Below are 14,159 nucleotides of genomic sequence, written 5' to 3' on the forward strand. Positions count from 1 at the left end.
TACCTTAATTGTGAAATTCATGGCCCCTCGGTCAGGGGTTAAGGCTCTAGGGTGGGGCCAATATGGCCAAATAGTGAAAATGTATTAAATCTTAGAAAATCTTCTTCTCTACTACCATATATATTTTTTAAAAACTAAATGCATGGTTATGATGTCCATGAGGCCCTCTACCAAAATTGTGAAATTCATGACCCTTTTGTTAGGAGTTCAGGCTCTAGGATGGGGCCAATATGGCCAAATAGTAAAAATGTTTTAAATCTTAAAAAATCTTCTTCTCTACTCTCACAGATGTGGGCAAAAAACTTAATACATGGTTATGATATCCACAATCTCCTTTACCTAAATTGTGAAATTCATGGCCCCTGGGTCAGGGGTTCAGGATATGAGGGGGGGACAATATGGCAATATAGTGTTAATGCATATAATGTTTAATAATCTTTTTCTCTATTCTCACACATCTGTATAAAAAAAAATGACTAATAATTATGTTTACCAGGTAGTCCTCTACTGAAATTTTAATTTTCATGTCCCCTGGGGTATGGGTTTTGACTCTAGGGCGGGGCCAAAATGGATGTATAGATGTTAATGCATATATAACGTTAAAGCTGCTTGGTCCGATTTTATATCAAATTTTATGCACGCTTTTAAACGATGTCTATGCTTAGTATATGTATAATAATAGACATTGTAGTAGTTTTACCCGTCAATTATGCCAAATTTCAACGAAGAAAAATACGTATAAAATTTGCTAACAAAACAAACGACATTAAAAGGTACCGCGTTATTTCGCCTCATGTTAAATTTCACCCCTGACGACGAGACGGGTATGGTTGTATTACGACTTTGACATCGCTTTAAATAAAGGTCGAAATGATCAGACAAATTACAATTAAACATGTGTACGTTTTGTTCGCTAATATTTCCAAAGTCTGCTTTCTTTACAATCGATGCATAGCATGCGGGTTGAATAACCCCAATCATTCGGGGGACGAAACGATGCGGTTTCCTTTTCTAAACATTCCCGTGATGTATTTTGGTTTGTTTTTTCGTTTGCCCAAAGAGAAATTATTTTTATTTACTTTTAATATTTCTTACTTTGAAAGGAGACTGATTCTGCTGGTGTAAATAGGAGAGAGTCCATAACTTTCTAACATAAATGATTTGTCTGAAAAAAAATTTGATACCGTAATTACAAAAAAATCGGACCAAGCAGCTTAAAAAAATTATCTTCTTTACTCCCACACACCTGAAAGGAAAACTGAATTCATGATTTTGTAGACCAGATCTTTTATTTTTCACCAAAATTATAGGTTTCACAGTTCTCTTTGAAATGTGGTCGTCATTACAAATTTATAATTTTTCTACTCCAGTATGAAACCTAATTAATTAGATGCATATATGAGACTCCATGACAAGTTTGTGTATGGGATATATGCTACTCAGGTGACCGTTTAGGCCAATTTGCCTCTTGTCTTGCAAACCAACCTTAGTGGTGGAACTAACCAGTTATTATCGTTACCCCAGAATTGCTTAAAAGCATTTATCCCACTTGTGTTTGGACACTACCATCTAGAGTTAAATTTGGTACATTTACTATAATAATCTGTTGCGAACCTATCACAAGTGTGTATGCCCCATCCTTCATCAATAATTTGAAAAATACTGTTTTTTATTCTCTAGTCGTCACTGTCAAAACACCTGCTAAGTATATCGGTTTGAATGTTTTGTGCCCTTGGCAACCACTGAATAAAATGATATGTAAATTCTGTAATTTTTCAAAAATTGTAACAGCAATTTCAACTAAATACGACTTTTTGCTACCGACTTCGAAAATTCTGCAAACATTTTAACTGTCGGTATACCATGTTACTTCTTTACCCTGAATACTTTCTCCTATAGTATTCAAACACCTGTGAATTGCTTCTAGTTCCCTCCAGGTGGAACTTTTCGTGGATTCCTCTCCAGTCCAGAGGCCTACTACCTCTGATATCTCAGAGGTAGCTACATAAGCTCCAAAAACTGAATCTTCACAAAATATCTTGATAAAGATCTTGATAAAGACCTAGTTTTGAAACTGACACTATTTTACTCTCTGAAAAATTCTCACTCATATATGCGTGTAAATCTTTGCTACAAACATTACACATACTTTGAACGATACTATCTAAAGTGCCTAACTTATAGCCTGTCTCTTTGTCGTGGTGGTGTTGGTGCAATTCTTTGCCCAATGTCCGCGAAAACCGCATTTGAAGCATGTCCCCGATTTTTTACTGCTGTCGTAGGACTTGGACTGGTTCTGCACGCTGCTTGCTCGCCCCGAGTATGGGTTGGTACGCCTGGCCGCCCTTGCCTTCTGTATCCTCTGACCTCTCTTCTTATTATTTCTTTTCCACTTTGAATTCAGTTTTTAAGATACGTTTTCGTCCTCCTTGTCTGACGCTAATTCATGCTGTGTATATTTTTGCACTGTTCGCCAACCTGCTAATTTAATTAACTTTTCTCTCTGATGAATAAGCTCTATACCTGACGAAATGCTGTGGAAGACGATTTCTGGTTCTCTTCGCTTAGGCTGGTGTTGGCTTCTATCAATTTTTCTCTTACGCTGTTGTTGAATTTGTACTGGGCTTTGTTTCCCTTCCTCTTAAAAACAAATGTCTTGTCATTTGCTGCTTGAATCCTGGACAATTGCTGTTCGTGTTGCTGTTTTTGATGTTTGGATATCTCTTGCTCGAATGAAGACAGTTTGGAGTCCATTATTTCTAAAACTCTTTGTAAGAATTTGTCATTTTGTGCCACCATGCTGCCCGCAAAAAAGAATCTAAGCTTCATGCGTTGAGTGAAACTGGCTAGAATGAACTTTACTATTAACACCGACCCTTTTATACTGGCCTTCCAATGGCCCCGCCCTGTATCCCTACGCAATTCAATTCGAACACGTTATTATCATGGAACGTTTTCCTGCTTTTCTACGAAACGCGGAAAAACTATATGATATCTGATGCACAATATGAGTTTAAGAAAGGTTGTAGTACTATTGATGCATTATATTTTTTAAAAAGTATTGTTGACATTGAAATTGAAGATTGCAGTAAGCTCTATTGTACATTTGTAGTTTTTTCGGAGAGCGTTTGACACGATTGATAGAAATGCATTGTATTATAAAATGTTTAAGCTAGGTATTGAATGCTTTTTTGGATATCGTCGGTCCCGTTTTCTTGAATACCGCGTGTTAACACGGTATGAAAATTTCTCTGCACCGCTTTGTGTGTTAGAGAACCAACGACATCCAAAAAAGCATTCAGTGCTTATATTTATCTATATTCATACTGATGTCTAATTGTATGAAATATGTGTGTATTGTCGCTATAAAGCCATTATATACGCTCTCAGTCACAGATATGAAAAATACATAGAACAGCCATATTAACATGTTAATTAGTTTGCTTCCGCGACTATAAATATAGTGCCAGAAACTTTGTAGAGAAATAATCTTTTCTTTTAAGGAGTAGATATAATTTAATGATTATTTTCCAAAAGTACTTATCTAATTGTTGATGTAAGATTGAACGTTTTATTTAATCTTACGAAAATAAAAACTCAAAACACGTGAAGGCTTTTATATTTGGGCTCATGGAACATGGATTAGCAAAAGTTAATCATAGAAAAAATGAACGTCCCATATTTCTAATGCAAGCATTAGGCGAATATACACTGACTGTAAATGTAATGATGTGGAAAGTTGTGTACGAGTCAATGGCTATCTTACAGATTTTGTTTGAAAACAAACTAGGGGTGTTGCAGGGGGACATATTGTCACCTTTGCTTTTTTCTCTTCTCCTGGAAGACCTGAAAAACAAACTTGCATAAGAACCGGTCAGCGGGCATTGAAATCGAACAAATAAATTTTTTTCTGCGTTTATTTGCAAACGATTAATCTATAATAAGTGAAACGCCTAATGATCTACAAAAGCATTCAAACACGCATCATACATATTGTGTAAGATGGGGCCTTACAGTCAATATCGATAAAACTAAGGGGTGATTTTCCAAAAAGGTCGAACAGGAAAGGGATACGAATTCTGTTAAAACAACCAAAAACCTGGAAATTGTGGACAGTTTTCCATACCTTGGAACGGCTTATCCACAAATGACCTTTTTAATAAACATGTGAAAATAACTGCAGAAAAAACACTACAGTTATATAATACGCTTATTCACACAAGTTGCAAATTGTCTCTTGATTGTAAGACAGTAATCAAGCAATTTGACGTGGCCTGTTCCTCGAAAATGAACTACGGAGCAATATATAGTTTTATGTTTTAAACATAATAAGACGCCACATTTTTAAGGGCTTTTACGCCATTTAAATCAAAGATACAAGAATGAAAAGTATATTTATATTCAGAAATCAGAAATTGATGAATTTGAAAAAGCATGGTCTCCTTGGAATGATTTTAATCATCTGACAGTTTAGAACTAACATGTGTACAATAACATCAATTTAATATTTCTGAAGACCATGTTATCAAGCTTGATTGTTTTTGTCAAAAACACACTTTTGTGAAATTGTTTTTGTGATGTGTGGTATTACCCCGAGTCGGTCCATGAAAGAATGCTTTATCTATATTTTGAGCAAAGATAAATTTTGAGCAAAGACTGTCAGATTATTTCCACCAAAATTTTCGGGTAGAAACTGAAAATGTTCACCCTTTACGTTCATACATGTACAAATATCTAAACTTGCCTATGCACCATGCAGACTATATAAATAACATATTTTATGATAGGCATAAAAAAGCGTTAAATAGACTAAGATTATCATCACATCGTTTACGAATCAAATATGGTCGATATGATAAAAAAAGACTATGTGCGGTATTGTGCGTTTTTTGCCCCCGAAATTAAAGTTTTATAACGAGCTTTGAAAATAAGGTGGAAGATAGTTAAAATCATATTGAAAATAAGTGTGTAAAAGGTTATCACGACAGTGACGTCATAATGTAGAAATGACGTCATAAAGATTGCCTTGTTTTGATAAATTGATGGTTGTAGCAAAATGTAGGTGTTTTCCGATGGTTTTTCGACTGGGAAACATCGAGCGCAGGCTTGCTCAAGTACCATTTTTTAGTATAATGTGTATAATTATCTGAAGAAAAACATATGTTAAATCGTACTTGAGCAGACCTGCACTCTATATTTCCGAACGCAAAATGTAAAGCAAAAATGAGAATATTTTCATTTGTTTGCGAATTTGCGGGAATTCGGTCATTTGGATGACGTCATAGATACACAGCGAATGAGCAATGATGACTAAAATCAAGATTATAGTGATAGGCGTCCACCGTACAATGATTTTTGAAGATTTCATTTCTATACGATACTATTTAAAAATTAGTTAAAATTGGGGGCAGATATTATTACTTATTTGGTTAGTTACTGACTCACTACGGAAATATATTGGGTTGATCATTCTCATAGATGGCGAGGCGAAGCCGAGCCGTCTATGAGATTGATCAACCCAATATATTTCCGTAGTGAGTCAGTAACTAACCTAATAAGTGTTTTGTTTTCCCGAGGACTATCAAGCAGCATATTTATTCACAAATAGCGATGATCATGGCACAGCCATGTACAAGATGCCTAACAAAGTCATTTAAACTCTTCAAAATTTTCCATCTCACCTTTCAAATACTCTTTAAAAATCTTTGCTTCACCCATGTTTACCTACAAAGTTTTGTTGCTATTCAATTTTAAATGTTTTCTCCCATTCCTCTGCAGAGATTTGAGCAAATTTTGACGCTGCCATTTTGTTCTGCTCCAGACAAAACAATGTGACGTCAATATTCTAAGGGCAACTACTCTAATTTTAAAGAATTTCAAAGGGCAACTACTCCAAATACTTTAGGAACTTACGGCATGCTGTTTATGTATTAAATACTATGAAATGTCGAGATGAGTAAGCGAAGCGTCGACCAATGACGGCCATATTGCCTAATATTAATTCTCACAGAACAAATATAGAGATATATGAGGCAATCACGTGCTATGTTTAAACCAATGAAAATGTGACATTTCAGTCCAAGGGAAAACAATTGACCATACCGCACATAGTCCTTTCCTATTAATGAAAGAAAATGTATATATTGTATTTCAAACGATGTCCAAGATGAATACCATTTTGTTTTGGTTTGTGATTTTTACACGGAGTTGAGGAAATTACATGTATATATTAAGAAATACCTCTATGTACGACCAAATATGGCAAAATGTATTGATTAACTTAATTCTGATTCTATATTAACGCTTAAAAAACTTAGAAAATATGTGAAAGAATGTTTCAATAATAACTTAACCATCAGACATAAAAAGCGTAAACTAAGTTAATAAAATTACTGCTTTGTTGGTCTGATTGATATTTGTTCTCTCACTTTATATTTCGTATATTTATGTAACCTGCTTCCCACCTGTACTTACAATTATTGTAAATTACTGTAAAATTTATGCTATGGCACTGTATGTAAACGTGTACGCCAATTTACGACTACTACTACTACTACTATTAAAATATTAGAAAATTAAGCTACGTATATATAGGTGTAACTATCGCAAGAGATCTCTGTACCGTTTGCAATTACAAGGATCTGTTTCATGGTATCCCGTTTTTTGTCATATCTAAATCTTAACCTGAATCCAAATCGATTGGTTAAATTTCTAAGAATGCGTGTAAATGTTGTATTTTTTAATATTTACTATTTCTAACAAATATAGTTTTCACTTGCAATTATATCTTTAAAATATATTGGATTGGTTACGTGGGAAACACGATAACGGCGTACAGCAGACCTTTCCGTCTTGATTCTTGTGACCTATTTATCCAATTGGGCAATTTGCTCCAGAAAAATCTTTATAAAAGAAAAAGAATAATATATTTCAAATTGATGACTAATGGTGACGACATCAAAGAATCTTGCCCTAATTGTAGTCAGGACAAAGGTCATCATTGCTTTGTAAGACTTAAATACCTCACCTCTCCCAATGGAAGTGTTTTTTTAAGTAGACAGGCCATGTCGAATATTATCTGCAATATACAAAACCATAAACCAGATGTACACTTCAGTCAATGTCTTGCACTGCTTCAAACGCATCCCGTGTTGCTAATCCTGACTGAAATTGACCCTCCAACTTTCGAAATAAAACACAGAATAACATTTTTTTCGCCCGTTTTTGCGAGAAAAGTAAAGTTACCTTTATTCATACATGTGGTCTAAACATAACTAAAACCACACTAAAAACTTTCAGTATTTAGTTTAAAGCAGATTTTACAAAATTGTCTTTCTTCGCGAACGGATTTTTACACAATCTAGGCGAATATACTCCGGGTCAATCTATATCGGGAGAGAATGCACACATTCAAAATATTTTAGATTAGCAAAGCACACAGTATGCTACTTGTATTAATCACTAGTCTTATTCTTAATCTTTTGTGGGACAATTCATTAAAGTTAATTTCATCATAACATAACCATCATCAAAATTATCATAATAATGACTTCCAGTAATTTACAAAAGATTCTGTGAATATAATAAAAAAATATTGATGGGAAATAAATCAATTTTTATAAATCCAATGAGTAAAACACGTGATAGAAGACTACATGAAAATAGAACATTTTTTATAATTAATGTTGAAATGCGATAAAATTGAAATTGACACGGTCAGAAAATGTATGAAGGCTTCATGTCGTCCTTAAATTAACATCACAAACAGGATTTATTTGTGCAGTAGTGATTTTGCACATCTAACGCCATTGTTATTCACTCTCATCAAAATTTTATTCGGTTGCATGTGATGTACGGATAATACATGTAGTATAAGTACACATATATTTGCAGTGCATGTTTACATCTTTAGAATGTTACTTAGTACATACGAAGTAAAGGCATGCTTAAAATTCAGAAAGATTCAACTAAGGTATGATACATTTGTCAATACATTTTATTCCTTCTTGTTGATAGAATGAAATATAACAATTAAATTTAAACGACACGTTTTGAAAAATACGTGCATAAAATATTCAAATTTTTCCAAAGATAAAATTTGGCACTGTTAACAAATCGCCACTCCATTATCTACCTTTGACCTTATAGAATATGTATCTTTCTCTATTGAAAACAGTGATAAAAGTTTGTCTCGTAATTAAGTATTTTTAGTAAAACAATGTAAGTTTTTTATTGTAACAAAACAAACGATATGTATCTATACTACTATATTAAAATAATAGACTCGAATTTTTGGGCTTCAATATCGAGAAATCGGAAGAGTACAATCATTTGTTTTATACATTTTAAACATTCTTGGCACTTGAAGATTACCAATTTGTTTTCATTTTTTTCTCAGTCAAGCTTCGCTAGTTAATAGTCAACGAAAAATCCTTTTAAAAATCCGGATATCATATGGATTTTTCGAATTTTACAATCTTGCACATGCGCATTATATTCACGCTTAAGCACGGGAGGCTCTTTAGTTTTTGTTTCCACAATATCACATTTGAATGGATAAACTCAAAACTGATATTGCAAATATGTGTAAATTTTCATTGAAAATTTGTCATATATATATATATTATGTTCATCAAAGGAAATATGGGAAATAACTCTTACTCAGTGCATTAAATATGAAAAATCCCGATAGTTCCGAATGTCAACTTAAATCGAGTGAAAAACCTTGCTGGAGAAAGTGTTGAATTCTTCATTAATATGAATTAAATTTTTAGATGAAAGATATTTACAGCTTCAAAATGGGTTGTTATGAATAATTTGACCAGTCTGTTATTTTCAATGCAGCTTTATTAATTTTCTCCAAAATTGTTTCGAAGCGATTCTGCAATTTTTTGCTACATTTACGGATATTGGAGGCATTTTAACTGTGGTATAGACCGAGACACAGTTAGATTATTCTAACTAAGCAGAATGTAGTGAAATTATTAGCATTATTGTAGGCTTAAAGCTTTATTATGTAAATTGCAACAATACGATGTGTCGATGTATCTATTTCGTAAATTTCTGATATCATATACAATGTCAACATTTGTTGATGAAATTGGAATGATGATTTTTATTTTGATTAACACATTATATATGTGATAACTTAGCATACTAATAGTACTATTTGCTAACAAATTGAAATAAATACAAATAAAAATGTAGCTAGGGATAAAAAATTTGTCCCCTACCTCTTGTTCATTTTCTTTTCCTCGTTTTACTCTATCATTCAGGGTAAGTTATTGCTAAATTCACAACATTTTTTTCTTAAAATGGTATCTCTGCACACTTTATTGCAAACTGAAACATAAATATTTAAATAAAATAATGTTTAAAAAATATGATATAATTACCCCTTCAAGATTCTAAAAATATTCAATAATATATAATACTAAGTAGGTATTCGTTTTGTACAAAATTTAAAACATACTGTTAAGAACTTAAGAAAAAGTTATTCTAACAACCGATATTAGATACGTTATATTTTTAAAACTATTATAAAGTTTAAAACAACGCATAAAGAAGCATTTTAGTTATCGGTTGCTTTTAAATTCGACTGGTTTTTTAAATTCTACAATCTGATCAAAATGAATAAAAAAAAAACTTTTAATATTGATATTTTAGTAGCGATTAAGTTGTGCAGTGACCTTTCTATGACAATTTAATTCTCGATCATACCTCTTTCCAATAATGACCACTACTTAATAGCTAGTATACAAACTTTTGACTTAGTTGTACATTCCGTAATTAAGGTCTTCCGTTTCCAACGGAAGACCTTATTGTTTTCGTACTGTTTCTTATTATTATTAAGGTCTTCCGTTTCCAACGGAAGACCTTATTGTTTTCGTACTGTTTCTTATTAAGGTCTTCCGTTTCCAACGGAAGACCTTATTGTTTTCGTACTGTTTCTTATTATTATTTCTTATTATTATTATTTTTTTCCAAATTTTGTGCACGCGATTTCTCGGAATCTATTCGACCGATCTCAACCATTTTTTCACAGATGTTAGGGCGTGATCTAAACTTGATACATTTTTCTTTATTTTTTCGTAGTCACTTCCGGTACCGAATTGTCGGCCATTTTGTAATTTTTGACGACCCATTTTGTGCAGCTATAAACTCGGAAACCATAAGAGATATGAATATCAAATTTTCAGGATAGGTAGACGATAGTTTGGAGTTGTGCAGCATGTAGTTGTTTAATGCCTGTTGCGCCATTTCTTGGAGCTCGCCTGGGCAGGAAAATTGGGTACGAATTTTCATTCAAAATTTTCACACGTTTTGATTTATATCTTTTTATCAGTTGATATTTTGTTAAGACATATATAACAAAAGAAGTAAAGAATTAAAAGTTCTTTCCAACAAAATCAAAAATAAGGGGCTGGCCCCTTTATTTAGGGGCCAAAACACTCGTAAACTCTATCACACATAACTTAAAAACGATAAAGATTTTGTAATGTATTATAGAAGCAAAGTTGTTGATCGTACCAATATCTATTAGAAAAAAATATTACCACGCCCATTCATTACGTAATTAGGGATTTTTAGGGACCAAAATACTTAAACTTTGACGCAATATAACTAAAGAAGTAGAAATATTTTGTAAGACATCATAGAAGAAAAAATGTTTGAATTAATAATTTAAATTGATTCCACTTATCAAAACACGAATTTCTGTCCCCATTAAGGATCTAGAGGGCTGGCCCCTAAAATATTCAAACATTTGTATCTCAAAAATGATCAACAATTTTAAATACAAGTAAGAACACAAATTGTTAGTATTCTTAAGACCTTTTCAAAGAAATCAAGAAAAAGGGGCTGGCCCCTTTAATCAGGGGCCAGGGCACTCTTAAACTCTATTACAAATTACTTAAAAACGATAAAGATTTTGTAATGCCTTATAGGAGCAAAGTTGTTGATCATACCAATATCTATTAGAAAAAAATATTTCCACACCCATTTATTACGTAATTAGGGATTTTTAAGGGCCAAAGATCTTTAACTTTGACGCAATATAACTAGAGAAGTAGAAATATTTTGTAAGACATGATAGAAGAGAAAATGTTTAAATTAATTATTTAAATCGATTCCAAATATCAAAACACGAATGTCTGTCCCCATTAAGGATCTATAGGGCTGGCCCCTAAAATATTTAATCATTTGTGTCTCAAAATGATCAACAATTTTAGATGGGTGTAAGAACAATAAATGTTAGTATTCTTAAGACTTTTTCAAAGAAATCAAGAAAAAGGGGCTGACCCCTAAATTAGGGGCCAAGACACTCGTAAACTCTATTACAAATAACTTAAAAACAATAAAGATTTTGTAATGCATTATAGAAGCAAAGTTGTTGATCGTAACAATATAAGTTTGTAAAACTCATAGCCACACCCATTGATGACGTAATTAGGAATTTTTAGGGGATTAAAACATTAAATGTTTAATGTGCTGTATGTGAAATGTGAGTGGAAATTCTGATATTTTAATGGTATCGTTTGAAAAATTGAACGGAAGACCTCCTCGTTACTCGTAACGAGATCGTATCTAGTTATTATTATTATTATTATTATTATTTTCCACGAATTTTGTGCACGCGATTTCTCGAAAACTATTCGGCCGATTTCGACAATTTTTTCTCAGATGATTGCCAGTGGTCATAATTCTAGAAGTTTTTTGAAATTTTGAAATCGGCACTTCCGGTTCCGATTTACGGCCGATTTTGTAAGTTTTTACGACTAATTTTGTGCAGACATAAACTCAGAGACTATCAGAGATAGGAATATGAAATTTTCAGGATAGGTAGACTATAAGTTGAAGTTGTGCACAATGTAGTTTTTTGGCGCCATTGGCGCCATTTCTATGAGCTCGCCTAGGCTCGAAAATTGGGTACGAATTTCGAATCAAATTTTTCATACATTTTGATCTGTATCTTTTTATGGGTTGATATTTTGTTAAAACATATATAACAAAAGTGGTAGATAATTAAAAGTTCTTTTCAAACAAATCAAGAAAAAGGGGCTGGCCCCTTTTTTTAGGGGCCAAGGCCTTCGTAAACTCTATTACAAGTAACTTAAAAAACGATTAAGATTTTGTAATGCATTATAGAAGCAAAGTTGTTGATCGTACCAATATCTATTTGAAAAAATCATTGCCACGCCCATTTATTACGTAATTAGGGATTTTTAGGGGCCAAAGTACTTAAACTTTGACGAAAAATAACTAGAGAAGTATACATATTTTGTTAGACATCATAGAAGAGAAAATGTTTGAAAAAATGATTTAAATTGATTCCACTTATCAAAAGACGAATTTCTGTCCCCATTAAGGATCCAGAGGGCTGGCCCCTAAATTATTCAATCATTTGTATCTCAAAAGTGATCAACAATTTTAGATGGATGTAAGAGCAAAAAATGTTAGTATTCATGAGACCTTTCGTATAAAATCAAGAAAAAGGGGCTGGCCCCTTAAATTAGGGGCCAATAGACTCCTAAACTCTATTACTCATACCTTAAAAATGATCAAGATTTTGTAATGCATTATAGAAGCAAATTTGTTGATAGCAGCAATATCTGTTTGTAAAACTCATTTCCAAACCCATTGATGACGTAATTAGAGATTTTAGGGGACTAAAATATTAAATCTTTAATGTGCTGTATGTTAAAAAGCAAAACTCTTTGTTAAGCATTTTAAAGGATATTGACAATCGTATACATTATCTAAAAGGAGGTGGTTGAGGGAGAATTCTGAAATTTCATTGATATTTTAATCGAATCGTTTAAAAAATTAAACGGAAGACCTACTCGTTACTCGTAACGAGATCGTATCTAGTTATTATTATTATTTTTTTCCACAAATTTTGTGCACGCGATATCTCGAAAACTATTCGGCCGATTTTGACCATTTTTTCACAGATGATTGCCAGTGGTCATAATTCTAGAAGTTTTTTGAAATTTTGAAATCGTCACTTCCGGTTCCGATTTACGGCCGATTTTGTACATTTTTACGACCAACTTTGTGCAGACAAAAACTCGGAGACTATCAGAGATATGAATATGAAATTTTTAAGATAGGTAGACCATAGTTTGAAGTTGTGCACAAAGTAGTTTTTTGGCGCCAGTGGCGCCATTCCTTTGAGCTCGCCTAGGCTCGAAAATTAAGTACGAATTTTGCATCAAATTTTTCATACATTTTGATCTGTATCTTTTTATCAGTTGATTTTTTGATAAGACATATATAACAAAAGTAGTAGATAATCAAAAGTTCTTTCCAACAAAATCAGAAAAATGGGGCTGGCCCCTTTTTTTAGGGGCCAAGACACCTGTAAACTCTAATACAAATAACTTAAAAACGATTAAGATTTTGTAATGCTTTATAGAAGCAAAGTTGTTGATCGTCACAATATCTGTCAGGAAAAATTATTGCCACGCCCATTTGTTACGTAATTAGGGATTTTTAGGGGCCAAAGTACTTGAACTTTGACGCAATATATCTAGAGAAGGAGACATATTTTGTTAAGCATTGTAGAAGAGAAAATGCTTGCATTGATGATTCTCATCGATTCCATTTATCAAAATACCAATATCTGTCCCCATTAGGGATCTAGAGGGCTGGCCCCTTAAATATTCAAACATTTGTATCTCAAAAATGATAAACAATTTTAAATAGATCGCAGAACAAAAAATGTTAGAATTTGTAAGACCTTTCTATTGAATTCAAGAAAAAGGGGCTGGCCCCTTAAATTAGGGGCCAAGACTCTCGTAAACTCTATTACATATAACTTAAAAATGATAAAGATTTCGTAATGCATTATAGAAGCAAAGTTGTTGATCGTAACAATATATATCAGGAAAAATCATTGCCACGCCCATTTTTTGCGTAATTAGGGATTTTTTGGGGCCAAAGTACTTAAACTTTGACGCATTATATCTGGAGAAGGAGACATATTTTGTTAAGCTTTGTAAAAGAGAAAATGCTTGCGTTGATGATTCTTATCGATTCCATCAATCAAAACACCAATATCTGTCCCCATTAAGGATTTAGAGGGCTGGCCCCTAAAATATTCAATCATTTGTGTCTCAGAAATGATCAACAATTTTAGATACGTGTAATAACAAAAA

Source organism: Magallana gigas, chromosome 8 (genome assembly GCF_963853765.1).
Source record: "Magallana gigas chromosome 8, xbMagGiga1.1, whole genome shotgun sequence".
Lineage (NCBI taxonomy): Eukaryota > Metazoa > Mollusca > Bivalvia > Ostreida > Ostreidae > Magallana > Magallana gigas.